This window comes from Nyctereutes procyonoides, unplaced genomic scaffold (assembly GCF_905146905.1).
Source record: "Nyctereutes procyonoides isolate TBG_1078 unplaced genomic scaffold, NYPRO_anot_genome, whole genome shotgun sequence".
NCBI classification, from domain to species: Eukaryota; Metazoa; Chordata; class Mammalia; order Carnivora; family Canidae; genus Nyctereutes; species Nyctereutes procyonoides.
Window position 1 is genome coordinate 2,303,860 of NW_026575033.1, and position 15,676 is coordinate 2,319,535.

A 15,676-nucleotide genomic window follows, 5' to 3' on the forward strand; every position below is an offset into this window, starting at 1 on the left:
GGAGAATTCTCTTTTTCTTCCTGATAGAAAGTATCATTCTCTTGAAACATAGTTGCCCTTCCAGATGCATGAGGAAAATCACAAAATCATGATGAAGGAAAACCCTCAAGTCCTTCATACAAGCAAAACCATTAAGTACAGGAGAAAAAAAGACTCAACAAGACACAGAAGTGGCCAGAAGACCAACTCCAGGAACTGAGGATTGGAGGCTCCAGGAAGTGGATTTAACTCACCATTAGAGAGAACATCCTGTCAAGATTATCTAAAGATCAAATAGGCAGGTGCTCTGGGAGGTGGTAAGAGCTCATCTCTGCAGAGATATCAGGAGAGGTATCACGTGGGTGGTTGGACAAGAATATTTGCTGGCTGCTCACTAGAATTATCTAAGTTTCCTGTTTAAAATACAAATTCCTGGGCCCTACGCCTAGAGATTCAGATTTCATGGGTCTGGGAGATAGGGAATCCGTATGTATTTTTAACAATTGCCCTGGGGTGCCTGGGTGGCTCAGTCCATTGAGCTTTTGACTCTTGATTTCAGCCCAGGTAGTGGTCTGGAGTCTTGAGATGGAGCCCCTGTGTTGGACTTGGAACTCAGCAGGGACTCTGCTTGACATTCTCTCCCTCTGCCCCTCCTGCACTCTCTCTCTTTCTCAAATAAATAAATCCAAAAAAACAAAAACAAAAACAAAGAGTTGACCTGTGTGGATCCAGTTCACTCTGGTAGTTCCAAATATATATAGTTTTATATATATATTTATATATATTATAAATTATAAATATATAATTTATAAATATATATATTTATATATATATAAATATATATAAAATATAAATTATATATATATAAAATATAAATTATATATATAAATATATATTTATATATATATTATAACTATATACATATAGTTCATATATTTCTTTTTTTTGTTGTTTCTAACAACAAAAGGTTGAAGAAAGTTTGAGAAGGTATCGAAGGCTGGACTTGGTGGTTAGTAAGGGGTGGGGTTGAGCAACACAGGCACATCACAAAGGCACAGTGTCATGCAGAATAGTGGGAGCCCATGTGAGCCGTCAGAACATGCCAGGATTTATCAGGTTGACCACAGCCTGTGCTGGTGAATGTTTAACCACCACCAAAAGTAAATAAATAAATAGCCCTAATTTCTTAGTTTTGCCAAATTCTGGATGTTCATATGTGTATACACACTAGAGTATATGTACATCGTGACCAATTTCAAACTATCAATATGACATCACCATAGAGGTGGGAAGAGATGCACACTATTAACTCACATGGGCTCCACTATGAGCCAGCACAGCGGCCTGGTGGTCAGTGGGAAAGCCCTGGGACCAGCCATTCACCTAGGAAAGGGTTTGGAGAAGAGACGGGGAGAGCCCTGTGTTCAGGTGCATCACCACTTAGAGCACCTCAGCTCCTGTTGGACTTGTGGTGCCATATGTGTGTATCCAGGTGTAGTGGGTATAGGTCACTGACAAACTCAAATGTGAAATTCAGAATTGAGTTGAGAGTGGGGCTGTTGATACATTTTTTAGTCCTTTCCTTTGTCATTTTTTTCAGAATAATGAGTTTGTCTTTATTAGCTCCAAAGGTGACTGATGAGGTTTTATTAATTGTTGGTGTCATTAGAAACTCATAGATTTTGACATATTAATTATGCTTTACTATATTGGAATTTTTTTTCTTTTTGATGCAGAAAGTGAGGACCCCTTGCTGTTGGCTGTGGAGTGGTTTACATGGTGGTTTGGGGAGCTTCCTTGCTTAATAATATACCTCCCCTGTTTTTTGTTTTTTTCAAGTTGTGGCCCAGGAAAATCCTGTTTTAGCTCTTCCATGCTTTTAAGAAGATTTTTGTATATTCAGTTTTTATTTGTCCTCAGAATCACCCAGATAGTCATTACCAGAAGTGGCCTGACCTCGAGGTATCAAGTTCATTTGTTTATTTAACCAGTGTTTGTTGAGAACCTGCCACATAGCTGGATGCTATGGGGAATAAGTAGATAAATTAGACACACTTAATACCTTCAAAGAATTTGTAATTGGCTGAGGAGTCAGAAGTATGAGCACCAAGGCTGCTGTGCAGAATGAAGAAGTGATGCCTATAAGTTAAAGCAGATTTTGAGGGAACTAGAAGGCAGACAGGGAGGTCTACAAGGAGGAGGAAGCAGCAGCTAGAAGCTTGAGCAGGACCAAACATGCTGAAATGGGGAAACACATTACCTTCTACACCTTTGTTGCAGCTGATCCATCAACTCAGCAGAGAGTGCTGAGAACTTTGAGAGATTAGATGCCAGCAGCCTCCTAACAGTCAGCTGGACCTGTCCTGAGTCATTACAAATGAGGGACTGTCTCCAAGAAAGGATTCTGATCCCTTACAGGGCGCCTGTATTGTAGTATCTCACCATTTGTGCAATTAATCAAGCTTCCACATAAAAATCCAGAGAGCAACAGAGGAAACATTTTATGTCCACAATTACCTCTGTGTGGAGCTTCTTCTATTAATCCTCATTAGAGACTTGAGGATTAGGAGCCAAACTTTGATTTAATATATATTTTTCTGCAGCCAACTTTTGGAATGAAAGAGATAGTGGAAGTGAAATTATTTTGAGAATTTTCAGGTTAAAACCAAACCAAACCAGAAGAAGAAGGAGGGGGAGGAGGAAGAGAAGTAGAAGAGGAAGAGGAAGAGGAAGAAGGAGAAGGAGAAAAGAAAAAGTAGCACAGTGTATCTAAGGACATAAAATTAAAGGGTGTTTTTTTCCAAAAAGGTTAAGGGATCGTTTCAAATCCTCATGAAAAGAAGAAAAGAACACATTAGTCCCGAGCATGAGACTAAGTGGAAAACCCAGCACCCCCAGGGCTGGCTGGCCAGGAGCCCCAGAGCACAGAGACCCCCGGGAAAGGCAATGTTGGCTTTGTGCAGCCGGCGGTTCCCACGCCTGAGGGAGCTGTGGGCCAGAAGGTGCTCAGGGACAGAAAGAGCTAGAACTCTCACAGGAGAAATTAATTCTGAGTGGGTCTGTTAGGGGGATGAGCACTCAAAGCCCTTGGGCCCAGAAATCTAAAAAAATGCAAAGACAACACCATCAAAGGAAAAGAAACAAAATGAGCCCTTGCCTTGGGCTAACACAAACCACCTTTCCCTCAGGGAGTTAACTTTCCACCAAGGAAGGAAATAAAAGATCTTCACCTGGAATTTGAAGGATGCCTTGGGAACCACAGGCCTTCTCTTTCCTCCCCCCACCCTGTCCCCTCACCACCTGGGTGCTGGATTGGTGTGACCCTGAGCCCTTTAAGGATGGAGAGACTTTCAGGCAGAGTGTCAGGTATCCTTGTGACACTGGGGGTCCTACTTGTCCAGAGCAACCCGGACAGGTGAATGTTAAAAGGTAAGAGGTGTATGAGTTCTCCACTTGCTTTTTTGCATGGATATAGCATTTGCAAACTTGTTGGTTAAATTAAACCCTAGAAAATGTGATGGGATCCCTGGCGCAGGGTCTAATATGCATCAAGCAGGTGGCTGTTAACGTGCAGTGCCAGGATGCTGAGATTGAGTTGTTGAGTCCCTGGTTCATTCAAGAATCTGAGCAAGGTCGGCAATAGAAGATTCTGCAATGATATAAATGTTCTAGATCTGTGCTGTCCAATATGTACCCACTATCCTCACACGGCTGAGCACTTGAAACATGGCTAATACAATTGAGGGACTTTTTTTTGTTGTTTAAATTCCAGTGAACACATTAAAGAGCTTCATGAGCACCAGGAAGAAAATAAACAGGGCATCAGAATAGAGACTCACTGAGCTCCCTGGAGCTCAGGGGATCAGGGAAGGCCTTTCCAGAGACAGAACATCTGTGCTGAGACCAGAAGGTTAAGGAGCCATCCATGTGAACAGCCAAGAAAGCAATGTTCTAGGCAGAGGGAGACCAGCACAGAGCTTGAGGGGCCAAAAGAGGGGCATGAACAGAGACAGATTTGTAGGATTTCACAAACCATGGGAAGGGATCTGGATTTCATTTTCAATGTCAATGGGAAGATGCTGAAAGGTTTTTAGGCAGCACAGTATCTGACGGACATTATAAAGGTCATCCTAGCTGCCGTGCAGAGGAGCTGAGAAGAAGCAAGAGTCAGAAGGCTCTCAGTCTCAGTGGGGCCCAAAGCTTCCAAGCAGGGATTTTGAAGGGAGTGATCACACAGGCAACAGGGAGGACCCAAAGTACGAAAGAGGAAGGAAGTGGAAGCCACAGCCACTGGTGACCGGTGTTCCACCCTTAGAGCCTTCTGAGGAGCCTAGAGAGGTGTTGTAGAATCGTTGTTCAGGAAAGGAAAGAGGAAGACCCTACCCATGTGTCCCAGCCCTCCTTTGGCCTCACAAGAGTTGGGACCCCAGGGGCATCTCCTTTGTGGTAAACATGGGCCCAGAGCAGGAAGAGGGGGATGATGAGCTGGTAGGACAGGGACATTGACAGGCTGCACTGCACCACACTGTCTACAGCCTGCACGGAATCGATGGCCCTGTCCTGGGGTGACAGCAAGGGCCACAAGAATTTAGAGCAGTGCAAAGAGGGGTCCAGAGCTCCTTGAGATAGTCCAGGAATTGACAACATGGGGGAAGGGGGTTCTTCTAGAAGCTGAGTTGTGGTTCTAGTGGGATATCCAGATATGAACCTGACTCCAGAGGGAGGGAAGGAAGGATAGCAAGAGGTGAGTCCCAGACTGAATGGAGTCCAGGCCCGGGGGTGGTCCCCTGGGGTTAGTCAAGAAAACTAAGGTAGAAGCCTCAGGCTGGGCAGCCCTGGGGAGAATTAGGGGCAGTTGAAGCAAAGGGGGCACATTATAGCCTACGACTTCTTCCCAAGCCTATGGTAACGAGGCTCATTCCCGACTCCCGTGGCTGAGAAGGTAGGTCCCAGCCCCTCCTCATTACTTGGGATTGGCCTGGGAAATAGAGGACAGAGCAGTAGTAGGATCACCAGGGTATCACCCAGACAGGGAAGCTGCACCACACTGTGAGGCAGCCTTGGAGAAGAGGCTGTGCACAAAGTAGGCACGGTGCCTGTGGGGACCCCTCTCCCCAGGCTTCAGTGACTCCACACTGTGATTTTCCTCCTTCTCCCTCCTCTTTCTTCTTGGTGTCCCTCAGTAGTCGCTGCTTCCCCTGGCTCAGGCTTACGTCCTTCTTACCTTCAGATGTGATGCCGCCTCCCTACCTACATGATTTCAGCTATGCCCATAGCTTCGCTTATCAGGTAGATCCTTACAACTTCCCAGTTTGTTTCCAACCTAGACCTCCTTTCTGATTTCCACCCTCATCTACCCCTCCCCCTGCCTGAGACCTCACTGGAATCTCACGGGCCTCTCAAATGCTGTATGGCTAGAGATAAACTCAGGCCTTCTCTTCCTCCTTGGACCTCTCTGGGTCCCCACCTCAGGGCAGGTCTCCATGCAAGCCACAAAAGCTGACACTGGGGACCATCTCCCCTCCTCACCATCCCAGTACCTGACCCATCACCAAGCTCTGTTGTCTTTCTCTCCCAAGGAATATTCCAAATATTCCATTTCTTTGTCCATCTCCATTACAAAGCTAGCATTTACCAAACTCTACTGAACTTTGCTGAACCACCATGAGCAATGCAGCTTCCACTGACCAGGGACAGACTCTGGAAGGCATTGGACAGGTCAGCTCAGTTATCCCAACCTGGGGTGGGAGGTGGGGGGTAGTTGGCTATTTACTTGCCAACTTCCCTGCCTGTCGTTGTGAGAGCTGTTTCTGGAGGTGGCAGCTCTCCAGCCTGCCTTACCTGTGGGTTGAGCTTGATCCCATGGCCAGAAGAAAACTCTGTCAGAGAATCACAAGTGATGTGGGAAACAATGGCAAAAGAAAAAAAGTTAAATTTCCTTACTACTTACAGCTCATTAACAAGTCCTTGAAACAGGCAGAGTGACCTTCCTCTGGGAGCTCAGGTGCCTCGATGTTAGTACTTTGCTAAGGGCAAAAGGCAATCTTAGTCTAACACTCCAGGATCCTGTGAGTCTACTTTAAATGTATAAAAATTCCTTTGGAAACATCCTTTATCTCTACCCCTCAAGAGATAAAGGCAATCATGTTGGCGATCATCCCCCAAGCACATGGCCCACTGATACACATCTGAAGGGTCTCCTGACTAAGGTTTATTCGCCGGCAACAAATGACCTTTCCCCAACAATAGCCAGCCCCCTCAGAGTCCTGGAAACCTTGCTTCCAAAATTCCTTAGAGACTCACGTTATCCCTAACTCCCTCCCAACTTGAAAGTATATAATGGGCCACTCCTCACAACCCAGGTGCAGCTCTTCCTGCCCATGGATCTTGTCCCTGAGCTTTTAATAAAACCACCTTTTTGTACTAACAACATCTCCAGAATTCTTTCCTGGCCTTTGGCGCTGAACCAACATTTCCTACAAGTATTCACAGTATGTAGCTTTCTGCAGATAGATGAGAGTTCCCAGGGCATGTGGATGGAACACAGGCACATCTGCTAGGGTCGGGCACTCTGTGCCCTCCCCCATGATGGTCTTCACACAACAGCTATGTGAGGTGGGTTTTATTTCTAGTTCCATTTTACAGATGAGCAAACAGGAATACTCTCTCCCTAGCTTTGGTCTATTAGCCTGGGAAGCTTCTAGTTAGTCTTCCCATCTCAGCTGAAACAGCACTTCCTGAGGGAAGCCATCGTCCCCAGCACCCTGGTACATAAACACACAGGGGATCCTGTATGACTTGGGCAGTCACCGCACACATCTCTTTTCCCATGGCACCCTCACAGTGAGTGGTTTCTGGTGGATATGGATGTGTTCCATGAGAGCCAGGGTGTGGTGAGCCACCCCATAAATGCTTGTGCAGCATGGACATCAAACCCTCACTACACTCACATGCACTTGAACCATGACAGGACATCCCTGCACAGAGCTCCACCATTCTGGGACTTTCCACTTAGTCCTACACACTTCATTAAGGCTCTTTCCTCATGTAATTTCAACCTAAAAGTTTCCCAAGAATTCTGAGCCTCTTCCAACTCCAGCCCAAGGGATGACCAGTGTGGACTTCCAATCATGCCCCAGCTGAACCCCTACAATATTGTTAGGGGGAAACTTCTGGGGCCCAGAGACCTCCTGGCCTGCAATCTTGTCTAGATATATTGCATGAAGGAGTGTGGCCTCTGGACATAGATTGGCTGAGTTCAGATTCTGGCCCCAGCTCTTCCTGGCTCTGTGAGCATCTCAGTCTCTTACTTCAAGGCCTGTGTGAGAATTAGATGAGAAGATAGAGTGTGTACAGGACCCCCCTGAATAACGTCTATATCCAGTAAGGAAGGACCATCAGGATATTAATGTGTCCCCCCTTCCTGCCCTTCTTTTCCAGCTCTGCTTACCTGGGAGGATGTGGGAATCTCTGCCAGTGAGAATCTTGCCTTCCTGCCTGTCTGGGAGGATATGACCCAGAGATAAATAAGGTGGAACTAGGAGAAGATTTAGGAAGAGTTCCAGGAGAGGGCAGCCTGAGTGGCTCAGTGGTTTAGCGCCGTCTTCAGCCCAGGGCGTGATCCTGGAGACCCGGGATCGAGTCCCACGTCAGGCTCCCTGCATGGAGCCTGATTCTCCCTCTGCCTGTGTCTCTGCCTATCTCTCTGTGTCTCTCATGAATAAATAAAATCTTTAAAAAGGAAAAAAAAAAAGGAAGAGATCCAGGGGCTGGCAAGTGGGGCCAGTCAGCTGTGACCAGGCAGGATGGAAGTTGTCTGAGAAGTGTCACCGTGGATTCTCTCTAATGTTCTGTTATAGGTGTTATGGACTGAACTGTGTTCCACCTCCCCCACCAAGTTCATATGTTGAAGTGCTAGCCCCCAGAGTGACTGTATTTAGAAATAGGGTCTGTAAGGAGGGAATTAAGGTTAAATGAGGTCATAACGGTGGGGTCCTAACCCAATAGGCTCTGTGGCTTCATGAAGAAGAAGAAGAAAGAATAAGGGGGGAGGGAGAGAGGTAGAAGGAGAAGAAGAAAAAGAAGAAGGAGGAGGAGGAAGAGGAGGAGGAGAAGGAGGAGATAGCTCATTCTTTCCCCATGCACAAGGAGGAAAGGCCATGTGAAGACACAGTGAGAAGCCAGTCATCTGCAAGTCAGGAAGAGAGCTCTCACCAGAACCTGACCATGCTGGCGGCCTGATCTTGGACTTCCAGCCCCGGAACTGTGAGAAATAAATGACTGTTTTCCAAGCCACTCATTCTGTGGCATTATATTAGGATAGCCCAAGTAGACTAACATAACAGGTGAAAGTAGCAATCAGAATTTCTTTCCTTTAAAAAAATTTTTTTTTTCCTTTTTGATTCCCTTTGTTGTTGAGTTAGACTCTCCACAGGTGGCACAATACAGAGACTGGGTATGTGCCTGTGATGGTTAATTTTATGCATCAACTTGACCGGATTAAAGATGCTCAGCTAGTAAATCTTTATTTCTGGATGTGTCTGTGTCTGTGAGGGTGTTTCAGGAAGAGACTAGCATTTGAATCAGAAACTAAGTAAAGAAGATTCTATCAATACTGTTGGGCCTCATCCAAACCATTGAAGTCCTGAATAGAACAAAAAGGTGGAAGAAGAGCAAATTTGCTTTCTTTCTGAGCTAGAACATCCAATTACTCCTGCCCTTAGATGTTGGTTCTCCTAACTCTCGGACCTTGAGATTCAGACAGGATTGCACACCAATTCTCCTGGGCCTCCAGCTTGAAGACAGCAGATGAGGGATTTCTCAGTCTCCACAATCACATGAGCCAAATCCTATAATAACTGTTTCTGAATATCTCTACAAACCCTATTGGTTCTGTTTCTCTGGAGAACCCTGGCTAATGCAGCACCCCTTGACCTGCCCCGAGTCATGCTCACTCTTTAGCACTATGGGGAAATAGGCCAGGGAGCAGGGGAGGGTGCATGATGAGCACTGTAGGGCATTTGTTATGCTGAGTAAGCACCACTACTCGCAGGCCACAGAGAATTGTTGGAAAGAACCCTCATGTCTCCATGGGCCCTCTCCACCACTGCTTCGCTGTCTGTGTCTGTCTAGCTACTTTCATCCACTAATCACGGCTGCTACTGACCTAGTGCTGACCAAGTCCCCAGAGTCTACAGCAAAGATGATCTCTACCATCCTAAACAGCACAACTAGGTGCTACAGTGACAGAACCCACAGTGTGAGGTGAGTGAGACATAGACATGTGAGCATGTATGGTACCTTGCCCAAGGCCACTCTGCTCCCCTCAGCCACCTGAACCCAGGCAGTCTTGCCCCGGAGCCTGAGCTCCTGATCACTGTGCTCTGTGGCTTCTCAAAGAGCCAACAGAGCCACTGGGAAACTGCATAATATTTATTTTCAACCCATGTCATTGTGTGCTTGCTACTGTGTTCTCCCACAGCCTGATGCTGCCCACCTTCAGAAGGGGCTGAGTCTCTTGTACCCTGGTAGAATGAATGGTGCTCTGTCCCTTGTGTCTAAGAAATGAAATGTTGGGCCATGTTCTTTCATCAGCTTTTACAAGGTGTGAGACTAGCTGTGAGCTGGGGCACTGCAAACTGAGGTTGGACTCTCCACCCACAACCAGCCCCAGCCCTGCCCACCCCAGTATTCCTGTGGTAAGTCCTGGCATTCAATTTCCCACAGACCCCAGGCTCTTTTTGTCGTAAAGATCAGGATAGCAGTGTCAACCTCCCCAAAGGCCGAACCACTGGCACCAAACAGGTCTGACATGCAACTTGGATGGCTACAAGGCTCTCTATTCCACATCCCACCCACCAACGAGTCCTGTTGACTACCTCCAAAGGAGCACCCAAATGTCTTGGCCTTCCTCCTGTGCTCCCTTCCCAGTCCTTGGTCTTCACCAGCACTGCCTGGCCTGTGTTATTGCAGGGCCTCCAGCCTCCTCCTCCAGCTAGGCCTGCCTTTCCTGGTCCCTCCCAGAGTCTAATTCCACCTGCCAAAGCCTTTGCCCATCCTGTGAGCTAGGCATGGGCTTTACATTTAAATGGTAGGGAAAAAATTAAAAGAACAAGATTTCCTGATGTATGAAAGTCATATGAACTTCAAATGTCAAGTGTCTGGAAGCAAGTTTTATTGGAATATAGCCACACTTATTCACTTCCTTTTACCTGTGGCTGCATTTGGGCTACAAGGCAGTGAGGAGAAACTATAATAGACTCCCACAGGCACGATATGAACCTTTAGGAAAAGTTGGTTGACCTCTGATTCCCCAGGACTTTTAAAATGCAAATCAATTTGACCACACCGAGTCCAGAGTTTCCCACTGCATTTAAATTAAACTCTGACCTAACCTTATGCCCCACCCCCTTTTTGTGCTCCCTTCTGTCCACTCACTCTTCCTGCCATTCAGCCTGCCCTCATCACCCCATACCCACTCATCTGCTTAGACCTTCACTTCCAGGTCTGGGTTCCAACTGTGCTTTCTTCCCTGCAGCTCCTTCAAAGATCAAAACAGAGCTGTGCCCTTATTGTCCAGGTCTTTGCTAGGCCTTCCCAAGAACCCAGCATGAAGCAAAGGTTGGGCACATACTATCCGATCACTTGATTTCATTCTCTGATCAGCACATACCAGTATCTGGCATTTCATTTGTTTATCTGCTTGGTTATTCTTTTTTTAATGTCTCCTTCATTTAGAACACAGGCTCCATAAAAGTAGGGACCTGGTCTTGTTTCAAGAGGTATCCCCAGGATGTAGGACAATAGAACCTCAGAGGATGCTGAAGAGTAGGCGATGACAACAGTGAGCTGGTAGGTGTGTAGCCAAATCTTGGGGACCCACACAGCTCTGTACAGAGAGGGCATCCCTGTGCATTACTGGGCTTGGGCTCTCTGTGGTGGAAAGACAGCTCTGGCTCTGCAAGACCATTCAACAACTTACAGACACTGTCCATTATGTGAAACTGTCCACATGTGATACTACATGGGAGGGCACCAGAGGTATTCTCTTCCATGCTCTGGTTTTGATGACCACACGGAAGTCCCCTAGCAGACGACTCACGTTAACTGCACCGATAATGTAAAAGGCATATGTGTATACTAAAAGTCATAGTATAAAGAAAACCATAAAGAAGAAATTTAAAACCATCCCCAAATAACCAAGCTTAGCATTTTGGTATACTTTTTTCAAGGTGTTTTTTATGTGAATAGCCTTATGTAAGCTAATGACCTGTTTTCCTTCCTTGAGAGATCAAGGCTCTCTTTCTGTATTAGCTAGAACTGGATTGACCTATCTTAAAAACTGACATGACATCTTTTCCCTCAGGAAGAAGCTCCAGTGCTATCAACCTTCGTTATTTAAGAAAACACCTTTTCACAAGATCTACAGGAGGAGTATGCAGTTTGAGCATACTCATTCCGGCCCCCAACCTCTGTGTGGCCACAGGTTCTTCCTCAGTGCCCAAAGACACTGGCAGAGGGATACCAAGCCTCCCTTACTAGTACTCCACTCATTTACCTGGCCTCATGCACAAACATTGCTGAGTGCCTGCCACATGCTAACTATGTTCAAGGCTCAGTGCCAGGGATTAAAGGAAGAAAAATGCAGAGTTCCTGCATGCCAGTGTCTGCCAGATTTCAAGCCTGTTGCTCAATGGCCTGCAACACTGCATTTAAGATGGTTGGTTTTCTCTAGATGTCTTGGCTACATGCATAAGCTTCACCAATGATAATATTTTGCTCCACATTTACAGAAGCTTCTAGATTTTGTTGCTAAAAAAATGAGAGCAACAGAAGCAAAATGATTTAGAGAAAAATCTAAAGAGAAGATGCTGTGTTGACAAATACTACACCATTTTTTCAGTTTGACCCATTCTGCACTAAACTCTCTGGATGTTAGCCAGGTTAGGAAGAAGCCAAAAGAATAAGAAAATGTTTGATGGCCAAGTGGCTTGGGGATTTAATCACTGTTCCTTAAACTTAGAGTTAAGGTTACCTTCAGAGTGAAGCCAATAAAATGAACACATGATGAAGGTCAACCAACTGTTCAAGTCCTCATGGGACAGCACATCTTCCAAACACGTACAAGAGGATTGGCGGTGAGAAGCCATGGCTGGGTGCCCAGGTGTTCCTATTCTGCAACCTGCAGCTCCCCTCTCCAACCCCCTTTCACTCATCCTTTCTTTCAATAATTATTTATTTAATGCCTTCTATTATACCTGATACTATTTTAAGTGATAGGAATTAATCTTTGCTAAGCTCATTTATTCTCAGTTCCCAAGATTTACAACTCAGACACTACCTCCTTAGGGAATACTGGCTGTAGCCTCCCATCCCCACAGTAGGCCTACTTAGCTAAGGGCCCTTCTTGTGTGCTTCTCTAACACTCTGTGCATAGGTCTTTCATTGTGTTTGCAACCTTATGCTTTTCTCTTCATATGTCCACCTTCTCCACTAACCTGTGAACTTGTAATGATAAAGGTAAATTCACTTCTATAGCCTCAGATCCCTACATACTATCTAAATACACAATAATTGCTTTTAAAAATAGTTATTGAATAAGGAAAGATCAATAGTCACTCCTCTGAAGACAAAATGGAAAAAAATGGAGTTTAGGAGAAGAGAGGAACAGAAGAGCCAAATCTTTATGTACAGGATAAAACATTTTCTTCCCATCTGATCCAAGTGTTTCCTCCACTTGGCAGGTAGAGACTGAGGTGAGATGGTGGGTACACCAGACAATCATAGCTCAGTACCACCCACCATCCCCTTGCTCAGATTCTAAGCTACCAGGCAACTTTCTAGTTATCACTTGTTTTTCCCCTACCCCATCTTCCCCATCTCAATAAGTGACAACTGCATCCTTCCCACTGCCCTAGACATAAATTTTGGAGACATCCTTGATCAGTTCCTTTTTTTTCATAACCCACATCCAATCTGTCAGCCCATCCTGTTAGCTTCACCTCCAAGATATCTCCAGGATCTGACTGCTTCTCACCGCTGCCACTGCATCTTTATAGCAAGTGTTTTTAAACACTTCTCTACAGGCATTGCAGAATGGGCATGACTTGGATTGTCTCCTCTTTCATTTCTGATTTTGAGTTTTCTCTCTTTTTTTCTTAGTCTAGTTGAAGGTCTATCAATTTTATTAATCTCTGAAAACCAACTCTTAGTTCCATTGGTCTTTTTCTACTGTTTTTCTAATTTCTGTTTCATTTATTCCTGCTTTAATCCTTATCATTTCCTTCCTTCTGTTAACTTTGGGCTTAGTTTGTTCTTTTTTGAGTTCCTTGAGGTATAAAGATAGTTTGAAATCATTCTCTTTTTTTTTATGGTGGCATTTATTGCTATAAACTTCCTTCTTAGTACTACTTTTACTGAATCCCATAAGTTTACAGATGATGTGATCTTATATGTAAAAAACAAAAAATCCCTAAGAACTCCATAAAAAAACTGTTAGAACTAATAAACAAGTTCAGTAAAGTTGCAGGATACAAACATACAACATACCAAAAATTAGTTGTATTTCTAAACACTAACAATAAACTATCTGAAAAAAAAAGATAAAAATCTCATAATAGCATGGAAAAGACTAATATACTTAGGAATAAACTTAAGGAAGTGAAATATTTGTGCACTGAAAACTACAAAATATTGATGAAAGAAATTTAAGAAGACACAGATAAATGGAAAAGTAGCCTGTGTTCATGGTCTGGAACACTTATCATTGTAAAATGTCCATTCTACCTAAAGTAATATACAGATTCAAGGCAACCTCTGTCAAAATCTCAATGGAATTTCTTTTACAGAAATAACAAAAACAACCCTAAAATTATTATGGAACCACAAAGAACTCACCCTGAATAGCCAAAACAATCTTGAGAAAAAAGAACAAAGCTGGAGAAATCATACTTCTTGATTTTGAAATATATTACAAAGCTACAGTATTTAAAACAGTATGGTACCAGCATAAAGACAGACTAACGGAACAAAATAAAGGGCTCAGAAATAAACTGACACATATATGAGTAGCTGATCTTCAACAAGGGTGCCAAGACTACACAATGGGGAAGGGACAGTATCTTCAACAAATGGTGTTGGGAAAACTGGATATCCACAAGCAAAAGAATGAAGTTGGACCCTTATGACACAAAAATCAATTTGAAATGGATTGAGAACTCAAGTATTCTGAAAAAACTTGAAACTATAAAACTCCTAAAGAAAACATAAGGGGAAAGCTTCATAACATAGGTCTTGGCAATGATTTCATGGATGACACCAAAAGCACAGATAACAATAGATGAGTGAGACTACATTAAACGAAGGGCTTCTGTACAGCAAAGTAAACAACAAACAGAATGAAAAGGTAACCTATAGAATGGAAGAAAATATTTGCAAACCAAAATCTGTTAAGGAATTCATATTCAAAAATGTAAGAAACTTATGCAACTCAATGGTACAAAACAAATAATCTGATTTAAAAATATGTAGAGGAACTGAATAGACCTATCTCCAAAGAAGGCCAACAGGTACATAAAAACATGCTCAACATCACTACTCATTAGGGAAATACAGATCAAAACCACAATGAGATATCATCTCATTCCTGCTAGAATGGCTATCATCAAGAAAAAAAAGGATAACTATTGGCAAAAATGTGGAGAAATTAGAACTTCTGTGCACTATTGATGGGAATGTAAAATGGTAAAGGCACTATGAAAAACAGCATAAAGTTGCTTCAAAAAGTTAAAAATAGAAGCACTATATGATCCTGCAATTCCACTTCTGGGTATTTATCTAAAGAATTGAAATCAGAATCCTGAAGAGATATTTGCACTCCTGTGTTCATTGCAGCATTATTCATAATAGCCAAGATGTGGAAACAACCCAAATGTCCATTGACAGGTGAATGGAAAGAAAATGTGGTATATACACACATCAGAATATTATTCAACGTTAAAAAGAAGGAAATCCTGCCAATATACCACAGCATGGATGAATGGTGAGGGCATTATGCTAAGTGAGATAAGCCAGTCACAAAGACAAAAAAAGTCACAATTCCATTTATGTGAGGTATCTACAATAGTCAAACACATAGAAGCAGAGAAAATGGCAGTTGCCAGGGGCATCAGGAAGGAGAAATGGGGAGCTGCTATTCAATGAGTGCTTGGTTTCAATTATCCAAGATGAGTAAGTTTTAGAGATCCGCTTGACAACACTGTGCCTATAGTTAACAATACTATACGGTAGACTTAAAAATTTTAAAAGGTAGATTTTATGTTAAGGTACAAAGTATTTTAATAATAATAATAATAATAATAATAATAATAATAATAAAGCTCTCTGGCTTCTCACTTTGTGCAAAAGGAAAAGCCGATCTTCATATTGGCCTTCAAGGGCCTTCATATTGGCCCCTCTGCCTCATCTCTTACTGCTTCCTCCCTCCTGGCACTGAGCCACATGGACCCCAACTGTCCCTTGGATGTATAGGGTCAGCTTCCACTTCATGGCCCTTGCATTTTTGTTCCTTCTCCCTGGGGCATCCTTCTTTTCTGGATCTCTCCATGGTTCTACCCCTTACTTCTTTAGGTCTCTGTTCAAATGCTATCTTCTCATCAACCCTTTCTTTATTTCCCTAAAACTGCCTGCACACTTACAC